The following is a 9,416-nucleotide window of genomic DNA, read 5'->3' on the forward strand; positions in this document are numbered from 1 at the left end:
GCCTGCTGACTTTTGTTTCCGCCTGGCTGTGGCTCCCACATTCGTTGTTCTTTTGAACCCTGGATCAGAAAAGAAAACGGCCGGAGAGATAGACACCTGGAGCCCAGGCGGGGCTGGGAGGGGCAGGGAAGGGATCCCGGAGTCTCCAGAAGCTGGGAGCTCCCTCCAGCTGCACCCCAGGGAGGCAGAGGGGCGGAGGGTCCCTGGGGTAGGCGGCCTTGCTCCTTTGGGCCCTTTTCACGTACACTGATTAGTCTCCAAAACACCTTCATCTGTGGACACAGGCTCATGTCAGGCTCCTTCCCGCCAACCTGGCAGGTGGCAGCTTCAACATGGAGGCCCAGCAAGGCCAAGGGCACGTGGTTGGGAAGGTGATAATGATGGAATTCAAACCCAGGTCTCTTGGTGATCTCCTTCCATAAACATCCCAGAGCATCTCTGTGCCAGGAACTGGGGACCCCAAAACAAAGGACTGTGTCCCTGCCTTCAGGGATGGCCCAGTCAAGGGGGGGAGACTTTCACCAGCACGGTTCTACCACGGCGGGTGTTGGTAGCAGAGGGACAAACGCCAAGAGGGGAGCTCGTTGTGCAGGGGCAGGGAGGGGTGGCGGGGAGGGCTCTCGGAGGAGAGACGGGTGGCGATGGGGGGTTGGGAGGCAGAGTGTTGCAGAGGAGGGGCCAGAGGTGTGAAAGCATGGGGCCACGAAGCAACGTGGCAGGCCGGGGGCACGGTCAAGGGTTTGGTTCGGTCGAAGCGTGGGTTTAGAGAAGGGCAGCGTGGTGACAAGACTGGAGAAGGAAGTAGGGCCCCGAAGCTGGAGTGCCTTTCAGGGCTCGGTTTTTATCACGAAGCCAGCGGGGAGCTCCTGCAGGGCTAGGAGAGCAGCACACAGCACCCTGAAGAATGGAGTGTGGGGAGACCACTTAGTGATGATAAAAAGTAAGAATTACAGCCCCGGAGACATCAGCGGGGGTGCCTCTCAGCACCTTGGTGGCCCGAAGAGTTCATCAGGAGGGCGGAGAGGGAAGGAGGCCCCGTGGAGAGCCCTCCCTCCATCCACACCCAGCCCCGCAGCCCCCCTCCTCTCCCAGCCAGGGTCCCACGCCCAACCCGGGCTCCCGCCCCAGAAGGTGTGCACAGGGTGTGGCTTCCAGGGACTCCCTCCTCCCGCTGCCTCACCGTTTATTTGCCATAGAGTGACAGCGTCTTGCGTGCATGGTTGTTTTTTTTTTTTTGGCTGCGTTGGGTCTTCATTGCTGCGCGCGGGCTTTCTCTAGTTGAGGCGAGCGGGGGCTACTCTTCATTGCGGTGCACGGGCTTCTCATTGCAGTGGCTTCTCTTCTTGCGGAGCACGGGCTCTAGGCGCACGGGCTTCAGTAGTTGTGGCGCATGCGCTTAATTGCTCCGCAGCATGTGAGATCTTCCCGGACCAGGGCTCGAACCCGTGTCCCCTGCATTGGCAAGCGGATTCTTAACCACTGCGCCACCAGGGAAGCCCACGTGCATGGTTTTTGCTTCCCCAAAATACCTTCTGTTGACTTGTCTCCCCCAGGATGATACACCAAGTCCTCACCCCTGGTACCTGTGAATGTGAGCTTATTTGGAAACTGGGTCTTTGCAGATGCAATTAAGTTAAGGATCTCAAGGTGAGATCATCCTGGAATTCAGGTGAGTCCTGAACCCATGACTGGTGCCCTTAGAAAAGAGAGGGAGATCGGAGACGCTGAGATACAGAAGAGCCCCAGAGAAGAAGCCTCGCAAAGACGGAAGGAGACTGGAGGCGTAGAGCTACCAAGGGACCCCACAGGTGGCCGCCCTCACCAGAAGCCAGGAGAGAGGCACGGGCCCCTCCTCCCTCAGAGGCTCCAGAAGGGGGACTTCCCTGGTGGTTCAGTGGCTAAGACGCCACGCTCCCAATGCAGAGGACCAGGGTTTGATCCCTGGTCAGGGAACTAGATCCCACATGCCGCAACTGAGAGTCTGCATTGCCGCAACTAAACATCCCGCATGCGGCAATGAAGATCTCGCATGCTGCAACTAAGACCCAGCGCAGCCATATAAATAAATAAATAATTTTAAAAAAAAGAGGCTCCAGAAGGAAACAACCTATGACACCTCAATTTTGAGAGTAAATTTCTGTTGCTTTAAGCCACCACCTTTGTGGCCATTTGTTATAGCGGCCTTAGGAAACGAATACACCTTCCCACTTGGAAATTGAGTTTCGGAAGTCCTCACCCCTTTTACAGATGAGCAAATAAAAATGCAGAAAAGATGGGTGATTGCCAAGGTCCCACAGCTAATGAGCATCTGAATCCGGAGTCGGATCTGGGTCTCCCACCTCCCAGGCACTTTGCTTCTCCTCTCTCTCTCTCAGAACTGGGGGAGTTGCCCACTCGACACCCCCCATTTATACTCCTACCTCACGGCTCCCAAGTGGACCAGTGCCCTCATTGTGCAAAGACAAAAAGCGAGCCCCAGGCCAGAGGAACCCTGGCAATGCCTGGAGGAGGGGCCGGCCTGGGAGCAGGGGGCCTGGCTGGCTCTGGGATGTCCCCTCTGGAATCTCCCCGTCCGCTCTTCTGTGCCCTGGAGCTGATGCCGAGCATTTGTGTTTTCATTTCTTAATTAATTCATGGCTGCAAAGTGGACGCACAAATCACTGCACAAACAGTGGCATTAATTTTTAATCACCATCATTATGAGGTTCTCATTTAACTCTGGCTTCAGATTTCCCGAATCATCATCACCCAGCTCCTTTCCCTTTATAAACGCACAGCTCTGAAAAGCAGTGGGTGCGGGGAGCTCTGGAATTCTCTGGCTGCCTGGAACTGGCCGAGGTCATCCTGCTGGGCCCAGCCATGGATCAGTCCCAGCCGGTGCTCTTCCGGGCAGCGTGTGGCCACGCCCCCTCCACCCCGGTACCCGTGCATCTGCCTTACTCCCCACTCGGGACCTGAGTTGGTGGAAAAGGGGCCAGGCTGGCATCAGACAGGCCGGGGTTCACATCCTGGTTCTGTCTGTCCCCAGTCTGCCACCCCAGGCCAGTCATTTAATCACCCCTCTGAGCTCCAGATTCTGCATCAGTAAAAGGGGACCCACATGTGACCTCCCTGGGGGGCTGAGGTTAGTGAGAAGTCCACGCGGAAGCCTGACACTGGAGGTACGTGCCGTGAGGTATGAGCTGGTGCTCGAGGCCCCAGGTGTCCGCCCCTGGGTCCGTGGGGCCACCCCTTCTCCAAATGTATTAATCCTTCAGGCCCCTGATGAAAGGTGCCGTGAGGGGCAGGGGACTCCACGCTGTCCAGCTGCTGCTGGAGCGGCCGCTCTAAGTCCCGTAGGGACGGGCCTGCCGCTGGAGAGCTGCTGGGAGGGGCTGGAGGTCAGAGGAGCCCCGGGTGACCCACAGCTGCTGCTCCGGCCCAGGGATAATGAGCCAGCGTGCCCTGCCCCCTCCACTGCTCTTTGTGCCCGAGATGCCACTTGGCGGGGACAGCTGTTGGCCTCCCAGTAGCCACTTGAAGTGCAGGGCAGCGAGGTCCAGCAGCCGGGATGGTCCTGCTCTGTCTTTGCCCGGGAGCTTGGCCTCTGGGAGTCCGGTGGTTCTAGAAACTCTACTCTGGAAAAGGCATCCCTCTTCCCTAGGGGCGTGGGCCCAGTAACAGGGCAAATGACCCTGCCCACATTTCCCATCAGGGCCTCCTCTGGTCCTCACTGCAACCACTCAGGTTGCTTCTGCCCATTTTACAGATAAAGAAACCAAGTCCCAGAGGGGTGAAGCAACTGCTTAAAGCTCACACAGTCTGTAGATGTCAGAATGGGGACCTAGACTCCCAACCATTGCTCCTAATTACTAGGACTTCATCAGGGGAGTGTCACCATGTACACTGCATTCTCTCTAATTCCCACAAAACCCCAGAAAGAGAGGCATTCTTCTTTCTCTTCTGCAGTCGAGAAAACCAAGGCTCAGTGGCTTACCCGAGCTTCCCAAAGACCATCAGCTCGGTCTGCATGACCCCAAAGCCAAGCTCCTTTCAGCTGACCAAGCTGCAGTACAGGAAAGGGCCCCACCCCTTGCCAGGCCGGTGAGACGACCAAGACCCCTGAGGCCCGAGACTATGCCCGGGCCTATGGGTGGGCATGTGGATTATATTTCTAGCCAGAGAGTCAAGGAGACAGGACCTTTTGGGCTCAGGGGGGTCAGTCTCGGCCCAGGGGATGTCCCAGTAGCTTTTCTCCTCCACTGAGAGAGAGAGATTGAGATTTTTTTAAATATAAATTTATTTGTTTATTTATTTTTGGCTGCGTTGGGTCTTTGTTGCTGTGCACGCAGTCTTTCTCTAGTTGCGGCGAGCGGGGGCTACTCTTTGTTGCGGTGCGCGGGCTTCTCATTGCGGTGGCTCCTCTTGTTGTGGAGCACAGGCTCTAGGTGCGTGGGCTTCAGTAGTTGTGGCTCGCGGGCTCAGTAGTTGTGGCTCGCGGGCTTCAGTAGTTGTGGCTCGCGGGCTCAGTAGTTTGGCTCACAGGCTCTAGAGGGCAGGCTCAATAGTTGTAGCGCGTGGGCTTAGTTGCTCCGCAGCATGTGGGATCTTCCCGGACCAGGGCTCGAACCCGTGTCCTCTGCGTTGGCAGGCAGATTCTTAACCACTGCACCACCAGGGAAGTCCCGAGATTGAGATTTGAAGATACTACACTGCTGGCTTTGAAGATGGAAGGTGGAACCATGAACCAAGGAATGCAGGTGCCTCCAGAGCTGGAAGAGGCAAGGAAACAAATTCTCCCCTAGAACCTGCAGAAGGAAAGCACACCTGCCAACACCTTGATTTTAGCTCGGTGAAGGCCCTTTCTGACCTCCCGAATTATAAGACAATATGTTTGTTGTTTCAAGCTACTAAATTTGTAGTAATTTGGTACAGTAACAAAGGGGAAAGTCACTGATAAACAGGCAGTTGAATCCTACAATGTGGGACACAGGGGCATTTGCAGAACTACTACAAGACTACTTAGCTCTCACCTGGATGGCAAGGACAGGTTTCCGGGAGGATGTGAAACACAGCTGAGACAGGTAGAGCGTTGTCAAGGTGGTAAAGAACAATGTTCCCAGCAGCAGCAGTGCATTTGGGAAACCACTTCTGGCTCTGCAGGGCTGAATCTGGCCGGTCGGCTGTTGAAAGAGGTTCAATCAAGGAGCTGGTGGCTTGGGAAGGGCCTTGACTCTGAGGCCCTGGGAGTCACAGAAGGAGCTGGCCTTGCAGCATTGGGTCTGCTCAGGGTAGAAAGTCAAGATAAACCATAATTATGAGCAAAGTTCTAATATCTATTCCTGCATCCCGGTGGATGGTCCTGTGTACCTCCTGGGGTGCATGAACCCCTCGCCCTCACTTGGAGGAGGGAGAGGAAGGTTTTTCTAGAACACAGGCCGCCAGCTGGTTGCCGACACCGTGATGGATTAGTTCTCCCTGCCCCGGCCTGGTGCACTCACTTTGATGGATTGGGGTCAAGGTCACAGGTTTGACCTGCCTTTGGGTCAATGGAGTTGGGAAGAAAAAGTCCATTTTCATCACGAAAGACTGCCCTCTGGTCTGTTATCGCTAAATGATTCTTGGGTCACAAGGCAGACAGACAGGGTACAGATGGAAAAACCCTCCAGGGCCTGACTGTTGACAGGGAGTCAATGGTGCCCACGCTGTGTACAAAGCCCAGGGGGTGTGGGCGGCAGAAGCGGGCAAGCAGAGGGCAACCCCTCCCCACTCGCAAACTGGACAAACCACTCTGACCCCTGGGTGGGGGGCGGGGGTGACGGCAGGGCCCCAGGAGGGAGAAGCTTGCCCACCCTGACCTTCCCTCCTTTTGGGCATTCAACAAATCCATCCAGCTGCCCTTGCTCTCGCTCCTTGGCTTGGCTTTGAATTCCATCTCTGGCCCAAGACTCCCCATCTAGATGAACAGTTCCAAGCACGTGGGGACTCACCCACTGTCTCAGTCAGCTCGGGATTCACGGACGGGGCATAAACAGCAAATATTTAGTTCTCTCACTTTGGAAGGCTGGAAGTCCAAGATGCAGGTACCAGCATGGCTGGCTTTTGCTGAAGGGCTCTCTTCCTGGCTTGCAAAGGGCTACCTTCTCACTGTGTCCTCATGTGGCAGAGAAAGAACACGTTCTGGTCTCTCTTCCTCTTCTCATAAAGACACTAATTCATCATGGGGGCCCCACCCTCATGACCTCATCTAAACTTAATCACCTCCCCAAGGCCCCGCCTCCTAATACCATCACACTCTGGGACCACCTTCTCAGCACACTCCTCAATCTGACCCCAGGATGAGAAATTAGAAAGCCACCTCCGTGTGGCTGCTTCTCAAATAATACCCACATAGTAACATGTTACTGGCTAAGAAGAAGGGCCAGTTTTCTCAATTAAAGTAGGTAACTGAAGATGCAAGTATATCTATTTTCCCCCATGGGACTCCATAAGCCTTTCTGTGCTTTGAATAAAAAACACGTGACCTGAAAACATTTTTGTCTTAGATTGGCCTTTGTTTTAAAAAAAGAAAAAGAAAAAAGGTGTCTCGCCACTCCTATAAGAGCAGTGGTTTTCACTACTGCGGGGGCGTTTGGCAAAGTCTGGGGCCACTTTGGATCAGCATAGGGCACAGCCCACTGGGGAGATGCTCCCAGCATCTCGTGGGCAGAGGCCAGGAATGCTGCTCAGCACCCCACAGGGCACGGGACGTTTCCGGATAACAAAGAATGACCCAGGCCCCAGATGCCGAGAGTGCTGAGGTTGAGAGATACTGCTCTGTCTGGTAGAATCGAAACTGCATCTCTGGACTTCCCTGGTGGCGCAGTGGTTAAGAATCCGCCTGCCAATGCAGGGGACACGGGTTCGAGCCCTGGTCCGGGAAGATCCCACATGCCGCGGAGCAACTAAGCCCATATGCCACAACTAAACTCTAGCCTGCGCTCTAAAGCCTGCGAGCCACAACTACTGAGCCCATGCGCCACAACTACTGAAGCCTGCGCGCCTAGAGCCCGTGCTCCGCAACAAGAGAAGCCACTGCAATGAGAAGCCTGTGCACTGCAACGAAGAGTAGCCCCCGCTCGCTGCAACTAGAGAAAGCCCGCGCGCAGCAACGAAGACCCAACGCAGCCATAAATAAATAAATAAATAAATTGCATCTCTTGGATGAATGACTTGAACGGCTTGGGTCTGACCCTCCATAGAGTTGGTTTTATTCATCTGCACCCTGGCATTAAGTCTTTGATTTACCCTGAGCGGAAATGCAGCTTGATGGGGTTCGCATGACCTTATCTGTTATGAGACTGTTTTGAAGACACTGACTGGACCCCACCCCTGTCCCCTTCAGAGATCTCACAGGGATCCCTCTCAGACCTCAGTGTCAGAAAAAGCTTCTTCTGGGATTGTTCCAACCTCATAGACTTTGTGAGTCTTGTAACGGGTGGATTTCCCTCTTCACTTTGACTGATAGGAAGCTCAGAGCCCAATTTTCAGTCCACCTTTGAGCACATTTCTGGGTACCACCCTCTTGGTTCATTGTACTGTTTGTTCCAGGCTTGTTTTCTCTCTGATCTATTTTTATCCTATTGTATGTTAAGTATTTTTGTAAGCTGCTTCCAATCCTTTTTGGAACAAAGCAGGGTAAAAACAAAACAAAAGAAAATTCAGCAGAGCCCTGTGGCCTTGGCAGGCATGTTTTTTGTTTTTGTTTTTTTTAAAGATAGATATTATTTTATTTTACTTATTTTTGGCTGTGTTGGGTCTTTGTTGCTGTGCGCAGGCTTTCTCTAGTTGCGGCGAGCGAGAGCTACTCTTCGTTGTGGTGTGCGGGCTTCTTATCGCGGTGGCTTCTCTTGTTGTGGAGCTCGGGCTCCAGGCGCGCAGGCTTCAGTAGTTGTGGCATGCGGGCCCAGCAGTTGTGGCCCGCGGGCTTAGCTGTTCCGCAGCATGTGGGATCTTCCCGGACTAGGGCTCGAACCCGTGTCCCCTGCATTGGCAGGCAGATTCTCAACCACTGCACCACCAGGGAAGCCCTTGGCGGGCCTTTTTTAACAGAGCAAGTTCATTTCAGGGTTGGAGTCCCGGCGGGAAGGCAGCTCTCCCTGGCTCCTCCTGTCCCCTCCTGGGAGTCTCCGTCTTGGAGAACAGAAGCTCCGTGTGTAAGAGCAACAGGCTTCAGAGGCAAAGCCTCCAACCTCCATCTGCCTGCAAATACCTTTCCTCCCCCAAAGCTTTCTTTCCAGTCTCCCATCTGGCAGTTGGCAGGAAGCCACAGGGCCTTGAGAAGCCTGCAAAGGGGAAGTAGAGAGACAAGCTCTCCTGCTTTTATTCCTAACTTTGCTTTCCTGCATCTTTTTTTTTTAAATTCTGTCTTTTTTTGTTGAAGTAGAGTTGATTTACAGTGTTGTGCCAGTCTCTGCTGTACAGCAAAGTGACTCAGTTATACACATAGATACGTCCGTTTTTTAATATTCTTTTCCATTAAGGTTTATCCCAGGAGATTGGATATAGTTCCCGGTGCTATAGAGTAGGACCTTGTTGTTTATCCATGCTTTCCTGCATCTTAACTCAGGGTCTTCGGGGTCCAGGGATACTTTGCATGCAGGTTATTGCTGCGCCAGGAAGGGTCCCCGCCCAAGTGTGGAGTCCGGGCATTTGGGAGGCTGCTGTGTGAAGGCCAAGGTAAGCCAGGGAAGGGTAGGGGTGCCAGACACACACCTGAAATAGCCAACCCCGCCCCCTCCGCCACCCCGACAAGGACCACACTCCCAGCTCTGCCCCACGCAGTCTACCGGCTCAGCCTTTCCCACGTCTGTCACACCACAGAGCCAAGCCAGCCCCGTCCATCTCACAGCCTCTGCTCTGCTCCACTCACCAGACTTCAGCCAGTGCCACCTTCTCCAGCCTCTGTCTTCCCATCTGTAAAATGGGTGGAGGCGGGTGGTGAACCAGATCCTAAAATGTGAAGATCCTAAGAACCCCCTTCCCGCAGGTGTCCCGAACCCCTCTATTCCTTTTCTATTCCTTGTGTGCACTTTCTTCTGAGAACATGGTGCAACCCTGGTGAAGAGGAGGGGGTGGCTGGGGTGTGAGAATGGAGTCGAAGGGGAGCCCTACGGGACCAGCCTGGACCCCAGCGGGAGCACGGCCCTGAGGCTGCGGACAGAGACGGAGGCCAGCGCTGAGTGGCCCTGGGAATGGCAGGGGCTGCTCTGCTCACCACACTCGGCACTACCTGCGGGGCCCTTTGGATGATGCAAAGTGGCAGTAGCTGCTGAAAGGGTCCTGGAGCTGCCAGCACCTCACCTGGCAGGAAGCACACCCCCCTTTCTCTTGGGCACACCCCTACCGGCGGGGCTGTCAGCTCCGCCTCTCTCTGCACTGCTCTGCCCAGCAGGTCA

Source organism: Balaenoptera ricei, chromosome 20 (genome assembly GCF_028023285.1).
Source record: "Balaenoptera ricei isolate mBalRic1 chromosome 20, mBalRic1.hap2, whole genome shotgun sequence".
Lineage (NCBI taxonomy): Eukaryota > Metazoa > Chordata > Mammalia > Artiodactyla > Balaenopteridae > Balaenoptera > Balaenoptera ricei.